This window comes from Trichomycterus rosablanca, chromosome 14 (assembly GCF_030014385.1).
Source record: "Trichomycterus rosablanca isolate fTriRos1 chromosome 14, fTriRos1.hap1, whole genome shotgun sequence".
NCBI lineage: Eukaryota > Metazoa > Chordata > Actinopteri > Siluriformes > Trichomycteridae > Trichomycterus > Trichomycterus rosablanca.
The window spans coordinates 18,405,361-18,415,872 of record NC_086001.1 but is presented as its reverse complement, the minus strand read 5'-3'; the positions used below and the strand labels follow the sequence as shown (position 1 = coordinate 18,415,872).

General features: G+C 39.7%; 1 long non-coding RNA gene and 1 other non-coding gene across 2 annotated transcripts; both read right to left on the bottom strand.

Annotated features, from left to right (window-relative positions):
* Positions 1-3,738: 3,738 nt before the first annotated feature.
* LOC134326852 (uncharacterized) lies at positions 3,739-5,174 on the bottom strand. Its single transcript, XR_010014613.1, has 3 exons — positions 4,654-5,174; positions 4,248-4,509; positions 3,739-4,171 (listed from the first exon to the last, which is right to left on the bottom strand). It is a non-coding gene; the product is annotated as an uncharacterized LOC134326852 (long non-coding RNA).
* A 3,319-nt stretch (positions 5,175-8,493) lies between these two features.
* Positions 8,494-8,567, bottom strand: trnan-guu (transfer RNA asparagine (anticodon GUU)). The gene has a single exon. It is a non-coding gene; the product is annotated as a tRNA-Asn (tRNA).
* Between the last annotated feature and the right edge of the window lie 1,945 nt (positions 8,568-10,512).

Below are 10,512 nucleotides of genomic sequence, written 5' to 3'. Positions count from 1 at the left end.
TTTCAGTCCCAAGCGGGCTTCTCTGACCACGGCTCCATGAGACCCTGATGCGACAGTGGAGCTGAAAACGCGATGTTCCGATCTTCAGCCGATGCACGTTGCATAGGAAAGCAAAAAGCGACACTTCCACGTTTTGCCTCCCAATATCCTACGTCTAAAAATAGAACGCAATGAATTTCCTTCACGGCGGTGTTTTACCGATGCTTCACCTACGTACTGTGCTGTCTGGGAAAGTAATGAGGAACGAGATTACATTTTCCAGGATGTAATGAGTAAAGTAATCCCATTACAATTGTAGTTAAGTAATAAGTAATGAGTAATGGATTACTTTTTTGAGTAATTACCCCAACACTGCTCAGGTAGCTTTAGAGAGGACTACAGTCAGTAGTAGACGTTCTTCCATGCAGTTTCTCTAATGTCATGTTTTGTTTTCCAACTCACACATTCACACCAGTAGAAGCTTAAAAATAACACTACAAACCAACTAGTCTATAAGCACAAGAGGATTCATCTTTATAGATGGTGCTGTTTATGATTTTACACTTAAAACATGAAGAGTTTATTTTTATTACAACAAACATAAAGTAACAATTAATAATTATAAAAATAAAATAAGAATAATAATAAAGTCACAAATCTGTACCCAAGCAACAAGCTGTAATTTATTTCTAGCAGCACTAGATGGCGACGATGTCTGTACAACATTTTGAACTTCACTTTAAAAGTCAGTTGAATGTGTTTTACTGTAGTAAGAATGAAAGTATGAGCTGATCTTTGTCTCATTGTGTAGCTTTGATGAAGAAAAAGCCGCTGGGTCAGTGTGTAACAGTAGGTTTGGAGTGAAGGTGGGTGTGGTTAAATATGAAATGTGTTTAGAGACATGGTGCCCTTCCAGTGTCAGCAGCCCAAAGACTTGCTGTTGCTTCACCTTTTGACTTGTACACTCCTGCCAAAATGAGCAACCCAATGTAAGCTTGCAAGTGGGTCACATCCAAGTCCTCCCAACTGTCCCCATACACACACCTCTCTAAATTTGTCTAAATCTTACATATTTCCTTTCAAGTGGTGGTGTTATGAAGAGCTCAAATGCTGATTTTATGTCTTGACATGGCTGACAGCGTATCTGGTGGGGTCTGGAACCATTTTGATGACATTAGCAGCACTAAGTCTACCCTGTTGTTCAAGTGGGGAGACAGACCATAATAACTTTTCATTTCTGACAGCGTATCTGGTGGGGCCTGGAACCATTTTGATGACATTAGCAGCACTAAGTCTACCCTGTTGTTCAAGTGGGGAGACAGACCATAATAACTTTTCATTTCTGACAGCGTATCTGGTGGGGCCTGGAACCATTTTGATGACATTAGCAGCACTAAGTCTACCCTGTTGTTCAAGTGAGGAGACAGACCATAATAACTTCAAAATTTTTGGAAGGTAGTGTGTTTGCTGGTGGTTGAGAAACAAAAGAAGGGTCAACACTGAGGGTCTCATTCTCATCAAAGGAGGAGGCCTCATAATCAGGGTCCTCCTCAACATCATCCTCTGTCTCTATATTTTTCTGTCCCCACAGCATGAGAAATATCAAAAATCTCGTGAGGATGATGTTTTTCCCTCCCCCATGTTGTGTGAACTATCAGTGGTTCTCGCACTACTACAGTTGTGAGTATGTTGGGTTAGGGCCTTAAAGTTTTTTTAAGATTATAAAATTGCATGTCATAGTGACCTCAATATCACCTAAACAACCAAAACAAATGTGTGTAAAATGTTGATATTTATTATATGTTTTTTACAGCTAAAACAGCCTGGGGTCAAACTGACCCCAAAGAACACAGATGTGTACAACATGTGTACAGGACACTGAAAACATATCATCATGTTAATTTTATGTTTACCCAGTTGTCCACATTAAGTTAGGAAAAGTCATTAAATATGAAGCAGAAAAAATGATGTAAATCATTTATTTAAAGACGTTAAACATTGAATGGGGTCAAACTGACCCCAAAGGTAATAGAAGTTTTAAATCATTCAATCAAGGAACTTCATAAAGACTTGTAAATAAGTGCTTAGGCATGATAATGTGCTTTGTCTTTGTAAACATGTTTCCTGGGTTATTTATGCCAGCCAATGACTAAAAGTTTTTATAATATTGTCAACTGCCAGGAAGAACTAATGTAACCAACCTTTTATATACATCACGACCCTTACTCAAAAAAGATGGACCACCAGCTCCGTACAAATGTAGGTATAGATAACTAATGTAATTGTTTTAAAATCTTATGTGTGTAATATAACTTGGCTATATTGTTAGATGGTTTATATCGTATTCATAATATCAGTGTAAGTTTCCTTTAGATGTATGTTTTAAATTATTTTTGATAGCCTTTGCTGCCATATTTATGTATAGCTGGCTAGATAGTTAGTTTACCGTACCGGCCAAGCTAGCATTTTTGGCTAACATTAAAACATAGCTATAATATATTTATAAATTATCAAAAATACGAAATTATTTGATTATATATATTGTTCTGTTACTACAGTATATCAGTATTTTTAATATAATGTTTTAGTAAGTTTTAGTCCTAAAGAGGAGCAGTTAACGTTACCTTGAAATCCTCAGTGAATAAGTGTAAAAAAATAACGGTTTTCTTATTTAAACCGAACTAAATGCGCATGCGTTCAGGGAACCTTTCGTATTGAAGTATAGTGAACTGATTCTATCTGACACCACCATGTATTAACATTAAGGTAATAGTTAAAAATCACTTGTCAGTTATCATTGTTATAAACAGTTATCATGGCTTAGCGTACATACATCTGGTTCAAGTCAAACAAGCTTATCAAGCGACTGTAAAATAATTTTACACATACATATACAACTATTATATTGGATTAAAAAAGTTGCTTTGAGTCTCAGTCAGCCAACATGCAGCCATATTCGGGGCAGATGTGGGGTGCCGCAATTCCGCCTAGTCTCAGTCAGCCGACAGTGCCGACATGCAGCCATATTCGGGGCAGATGTGGGGTGCCGCAATTCCGCCGAGTCTCAGTCAGCCAACAGTGCCGACATGCAGCCATAATCGGGCCAGATGTGGGGTGCCGCAATGTAGCCTAGTCTCAGTCAGCCGACAGTGCCGACATGCAGCCATAATCGGGCCAGATGCGGGGTGCCGAGCCGACAGACAGCCGACACTGCCGAACCGGAGCCGGAATCGGCCCAGATCTATCGTGCTAGCTGGGTTGTTTCTACACTCACTGTCCACTGTGTAGTGTTACCTGAACAGAGATCTGAACACAGTCATGTAGTGTGAACTTGGTATTAGTGGTTAAGGTACTGGGCTAGCAATCAAAAGGTTTCCAGTTCAAGCCACACCATTGGCGAGTTGTCACTGTTGGGTCCCTAAGCGAGGCCCTTAACCCTTATTTACTAGAACTGTGATAAGTGTAAGTATAAAATAGGAGCAGTAATTTGGTTCCTTTGCCATATACAGCCTCTTTTCCTCAAATATCTGGACACCTTACTTCCTCTGTATTGTGTCCACATTCCAGTTCCCAGTTTGTTCCCACATCTCACAACTCAAATTCCCTCAAAATAAAGAGCAGCATGGAGAGCAACTGTAACTTTAATCTTCTATAAACCTTCCACTCTTATTCTGCCTCCGTCCCAACTTTTTATAGCAATGAGTGAAATCATTGGAAATCTTTTCTTTTAGAGAATAAAGACACCAGAGAATGAACGAATCACAGTTTCTTCTTTTTATTACATTTTCACAGAACATCAGCTTTTACACATCTGGATCTGGTCCACGAAGTCATCCGGGCGTTGTCCTGATGTAAAGACGTCAACTTAATGGCAGCACGTCTCTCTGAAATCTCAATAAATTGGTGGTATCTTCACATGTCGCCCATGTCTTGGGTCCTGACGCACATCCACAGGTACAGAAACTGTGAACACACATTAACAACACGTCAACCACCAGACATGCATCCCTGACAGTTAAATAAAGGTTCTAATCAAGGTTGGCCTTTAGATGTCATCTGTTTCCAGCCTTTCATGAAACCGTCGGAGGCTCCGCCATAAAAGCGTCTCCAGTGCAGCAGCCAGGGCTTCAGGTTCTGCGTACAAAGACTCGTCCAGAGTGAAGATTTCAGCCAGGAAGCTCAGCATCTCAGTCTGAGAGAGAAAAAGAATAAATAACAGATAGCAGACAGTTCTATTCGAGATCATTCGTGGTGTAAAGAACACGCACCTGAAGATGGAATAAATAACGCTATGTGTACTGCCGTTCAGTCCATCTGGGCGTAACACACGAATAGATGAGAGCAATCAGCTGGTCCAAAAAGAGCTTTCGTCTCCGGTGTTTGACTACACTTGTAGTGCAGCACAGATTCATTCTAGACTCTATAGAGCACAGACTCTCTTACTGAAATGATCTGATGCACCCTCGCTCTTCCCAGAATTCCCAGCAGCACCAGCTCTAAGACGATGTCCATAAAGTTGACGTGCTGGATCTGTGAGTAGAAGGAAAGCAGGCAGATTCCTTATTTCTATATGGCCGCTCTCGACATCCACCTGTACTATTAAATATTTTGTGCTTATTAAAGTCCCACAAAACCTGAATTACACTCGGGTAATAACACTGTGTTTAGTTTTACCCGGTCTGAGGTCTAGAAGTTTCCTCTGGCTGGTGGCGAGCCCTCTTGGCCCTTTCCGGACCATCAGAGCACACAGGTGGCGACGGCCATGAGGCATAACCCCTGTATGGATGTAATGCCCAGTCCGAGTGCAACCAGAGCAGCTTCCAGGAACAAATGATCAAATCCAGTAGATGATGGACTTGCTCTGCTATTCTCTGCTTCACCAGCGACAGGGTCGACCGATGAAGTTTTCAACAGCAAGTCCTTGGGGTCTAAAATCAAAGGATACCGCCTGGCGTACTCGCTCCAGACCCTGGCCAGGTTTTTGTTCTCTGAATCGACGACCTTTCGGAGTCTCATCCTCGGAGCTGCAGGCTTTTCACACTGAGAGTTGTAGTGTGTCTTAGCCAGGCCGCTAAACCGTCCAGCGGCCTGGAGTAGTTGTTGAGAGACGATCCTGAACATCTTGGGAGAAAGCTGATCAGCAAAATGTGAAGTGGCTTCTGCAGTTCTGCATGTAGCTGCTCTTCAAACTCTGATTTACACCTCAGTGTTCTAATAGAACTTATGATGTCATAATGCACCTTCATCCAGTAGATTTAAAGACTTTCTATCATTGCACTGAGCACCGTTTTTTAAACAAGCATGCTCCATTAGTATTCAGACATGGCTTCAAAACCTGGCATGTGGTCACTTTCTGTACGGAGTTTGACATGTTCTCTCAAGATTCTCTTATAACAAATAAAACAATCGTAAGTGGTGGTGGAGGAGAATCTCTTAGGTTTACATTTACATTTTCAGTATTTAGCAGACGCCTTTATCCAAAGCGACTTACAGTACAGTTACAGTATACAATCTGAGCAACTGAGGGTTAAGGACCTTGCTCAAGGGCCCAACAGCAGCAACCTGGCAGTGGTGAGGCTTGAACCAGCAACCGTTTGATTACTAGTCCAGTACCCTAACCACTACGCTACAGGTTTAAACGTTCCATTGCAAAATCTGCATGAAGCTTGACTGAACTTGACCACATGGGCACAAATTCCCACAGACACACTCCAAAGTTATATTAAAGCCAGTAGTAGCAGCAGCGTTAAGATTTGCTAACCAGTGCTAACAGGGTATGTGTTCCTAATAAATCCCAACAACATTTTTTTGTGTTTGTGTTGGATCTCTAGGGGTCCCTTTCTTCTGATAAACAGGGTACGAAAATAGTACACGGTGACAGGTGTGCTACAGTCAGTAACTGTATACCCAAAAAATTTATTTGTGTGGTAGGTGTAGCTTATAATCAAATATTGCAGGTATCAGATAGGTTCCTAATAAAGTGCTCGATGAGTGTCGAATGTGCCAAAAATATACTGTATAGTTTAGATAGTACACACATAAGAACCCACAAAACCTCTTAGATGTGGATTAAGAAAGTCTGAACATAAGAAATGACTAGACAGTGATGTCTGAAGTAGGACTGAGATCTCAGATCATTAAAATAACATGAAACTGCTGCATTTCTGGTGCAATAACAACCAAATTCAGTTTAGGAGCTGCTCATTTTTACAGATCTTCACTGTAAGTGTGCAGAATCTCTAATGGTTTTGTGCTGCCATGCAGCTGGTTGAATGGAGTTAGTGTAGAATTATGTACAAAGATCTAAAGAGAAAAGCTTAACTGGCTGGTTAGCTCAGTTGGTTAGAGCAGCCTTTCTCAACCGGGGTGCCGCATCTGGCTTCGTCAGGGGTGCCGTCAAAAATATTCTCACGTTACCGATATTATAAAATAAATTAAAAATAGAATAATAAAATACAAAAAAGTCAACTTATCATGAAAATGTAGACCATTAGCCGCCTCAAACATCAAAATTTGTCTCACACGCCCCTTTCCTCGTGCTACAACATCAACGCGGGTTGCGTGCTTTGCCTATAGTGATGAGTCGTTAAAACGGCTCTTTAAAATGAACAAAAGGAACCGAGTCGCGCCTCTGGGAGCCGTTATAATACATATTTATATTTCTGTGCAGTTCTTATCGGCTGTAATTCAACCATTCCGCTTCTATCAGTAGAGGGAATCAGTCAGTCATAATAAGAGCTGTTTATTGTCGAAATTCAAATCACTTTCAGTATAGCGGAGAGAGCAAGCGACACACACACACACACACACACACACACAGAGAGAGAGAGAGAGAGAGAGAGAGAGAGGTAATTACCTCATTAATGTAAATATTATAATTTTTATTGTTATTATTTTGCACTGTTTTTATTAATATTTTTTTTCTATTTCATATTTTTGCACATGTAACTGTTTTATATATACAGTGGTGTTAAAAAAATAGCAGTCCAACACCATTAACCTGATCACTGTTTTTAGTAGAAATGCTATTTCTACATAGCAAATAATTTACTTGAAAATGTAGTAGAGTAATGAAAACAAAACAAACCCAACAATTAGGACGTGCATGCCGCTCATTCTGAGTAATCGAAGCATTGATTGAAAGGCGGTTGTTCAAAATAATAGCAGTGAGGAGTTCAATTGGTGAAGTCATTCATTCTGCAGAAGAACGGGTGTAAATTTTGGCCCTTATTTAAGGTAGGAGGGTGGCAAATGTTGCACAGGTTGGTCATAGCGCATTTCCTTCTGAAATACTGGGTAAAATGGGTTGTTCCAGACATTGTTCTGATGAACAGCGTACTTTGATTAAAAAGTTGATAGTAGAGGGAAAAACATACAGAGAAGTGCAGCAAATTATTGGCTGCTCAGCTAAAATGATCTGAAATGCCTTGAAGTGAAAACCAAAACCTGAAAGACGCAGAAGGAAGCGTGGAACTACTGTTCAAATGGATCGAAGAATAGCCAAAATGGCAAATACTCAGCCAATGATCACCTCCAGAAAGATCAAGGGTTAACATTTGCCAAGGAACACATTGACTGGTCCAACGAGAAATGGCTCAACATTTTGTGTACTGGTGAAAGCAAAATTGTTCTTTTTGGGTCTAGTGGCCGTAGACAGTATGTCAGACGACCCCTGAGCACTGAATTCAAGCCAAAGTACACTGTGAAGACAGTAAAGCATGGTGGTACAAAATGATGATATGGGGATGTTTTTCATACCATGGTGTTACGTCTATTTATCACAGACGAGGGATCATGGATCAGTTTAAATATATCAGAATACCGTTATGAACAATCGTTGAATATCAGAACAATCGTTATGCCACTCAATATTAGTTCAGTAATTTAAAGTAAAGTGAAACCTCAAACATTTTTTTAGTTTTTGAAGAAAAGTTCTGGCACTGCTATTTTTGAACAGCCTAATATTAATTTTTCTTAACTTTTTGTAAAGGATGAACACAAACTGGCTAATTTTTTTTTATGTTTTGATTTAGAATTGAAAGTGTAGTATTTTCAGTGCATTTGCATTTATGGAAATAAAAGTTATTATAATGATTTTGTGCTTTATTCACTTTTTTAAAATCACTGATATTTTTCTGAACACCACTGTATTTGTGTTTTTTTTTTTTTTTTAACGAAAATTATTTGAAATGTAGCGAATTACAATTCTTAGTTAAAAAGTAAAATTACTGCTTGTAAAATCTACTTTTAAAAGTACAAGTACACAAAACAACTACTCAATTTCAGTAACATGAGTAAATGTAATTCGTTACTTTCCACCTCTGGTTACTGTTAATATTTTTCCCAGTTGAACTGAAAACACAACCTGAATTGATGTTTAATTGTTCATTAAGACTTCACTAAGAGTTATTACCATCCAGCAAATGTAAAGCATATTTCTATATGAAGAGCATCTGTTTCCAGATAATATACACTGAGGTTTATGATCAACATGGTTGTGCAATAAAAGACTCTCGTCCCTGGGTGGGCTTGAACCACCAACCTTTCGGTTAACAGCCGAACGCGCTAACCGATTGCGCCACAGAGACATGCGCGCAGCATTTTCATTGGACGGTACACATGGGTCACATGACTTGCTAATGTTTAAGTCAGGCTAATAAACAGTATAACACTCAGTGTTGCTACCTTACAGTATCTCACAAAAGTAAGTGCACCCCTCACATTTCTGCAAATATTTGATTATATCTTTTCATGGGACAACACAATAGAAATGAGACTTGGATATAACTTAAAGTAGTCAGTGTACAGCTTGTATAGCAGTATAGGTTTTTTGTTGGTTATCCTGGGCCGGTTCATGATGCAAGGGTTCTAAAGTACAGCCCTGTGTATAAAGAGGGCTTATACCCACCTGCTCTTTACACTGCTATAGAAGACTGCTATTTATATGAGCTAAGATCTCTTAAAGCATTTTATCACTATTGGTGTGAGAGTGATGGGGCGGTAGTCATTCATACATGTGATGCTGGACTTCTTTGGGACTATAATAACATGAAACTGCTGCATTTCTGGCACAATAACTTCCAAATTCAGTTTAGGAGCCGCTTATTTTTACAGTCTCGATGGCGGTAATTATTTGCATTATCAGATTATTTATGTACAGAGTAGTTAAAACCAGCTGTTGTGTTGTAAGTGCTGTAGGTTGTGATGTAGTTTTTCTGTTATTTCTCAAAGAAATTGATTGAAGTCAGGATTTCTCGTTGAGAAGTTTTGCTTTGATCTTCACTAAAAATGTGCAGACTCTCTAGTGGTTTTTGTGCTGCCATGCAGCTGGTTGAATGGAGTTAGTGTAGAATTATGTACAAAGATCTACAGAGAATAGATGAACTGGCCGGTTAGCTGAGTTGGTTAGAGCGTGGTGCTAATAACGCCAGGTGAGCATGCGCTGCGTATTAGGACTTTCTAACTTTCTAAATTAGGACTTTTTGATCTTTGAAGGTAAGAATACCACCCTGTTCTTCTACTATATTAAATTCTGGCTTCATTTCATCTAATGAACGTGGCATGACCTTTATAAATGGTTACAATAAATTTTTTCAATGGCATAATAAGTAAATAAATAAAAAGAGAACTGCTGTGTAATATAGTGAATTCCTGCACTGCACATGGCAGAAATTTAGAGCGTGTAGAATAAAAGTATTAGGAAAGTATGAGGTTAAAAGCATCAGCTTTTATTTATTCTTAAAAGAAAAATACATGAACCTCAGTCATCTCACACGAAGATCTGTTCTGCTCATCAACAGTAAAGCTCTCCATCGTTTCTGTGTGGCAGCTCCATAACTGAAGGGCTGTCAGTGTAGAATCGGGTATGTGGGTATATGCCCTGCTCTTGGATGTCAGTTGGTTAGCTCAGTTGATTAGAGTGTGGTGCTAGTAATGCCAAGGTCGTGGGTTCGATCCCTGTTTGGGCCACTCAAACTTTTGGACTTAAACTAACAAACAAGTGAGCCTTCTCTAACTAGCAGTTCCTATTGACCTGGGTTTCAAATGTTGTCTCTGACAAGTGTGAGATCTTTTTAATGCCCCTCTCATTCAAGTCAGAAACTTATTTGCCCTTCAGTAAACGTTAGCAAGTCATGTGACCTGTGTGTACCATCCAATGAAACAGCTGTGTGTGTGTCTTTGTGGCGCAATCGGTTAGAACGTTCAGCTGTTAATCGAATCTTGGTGGTTCGAGCCCACCCGGGGACGAGTGCATTTTATTGCACAACCTGCCTGTTGATCAAACGTATATGAGACTCAACAACAATGTGTAGCTCCACAGAATAGTGGAAATAAGTAACTGAAAAACATCCAGTAAACAACAGTCCTACAAGCACAAAGATCCACCTGATAAGTCACCAGAGACCGACTGTCCAAAGTGGAAAAACGTCCTTTTGGTTTCTGTAGACGTTAAATAAAGACACTCGCCCAACGTGGGGCTCGAACCCACGACCCTAAGATTAAGAGTCTCATGCTCTACCGACTGAGCTAGCC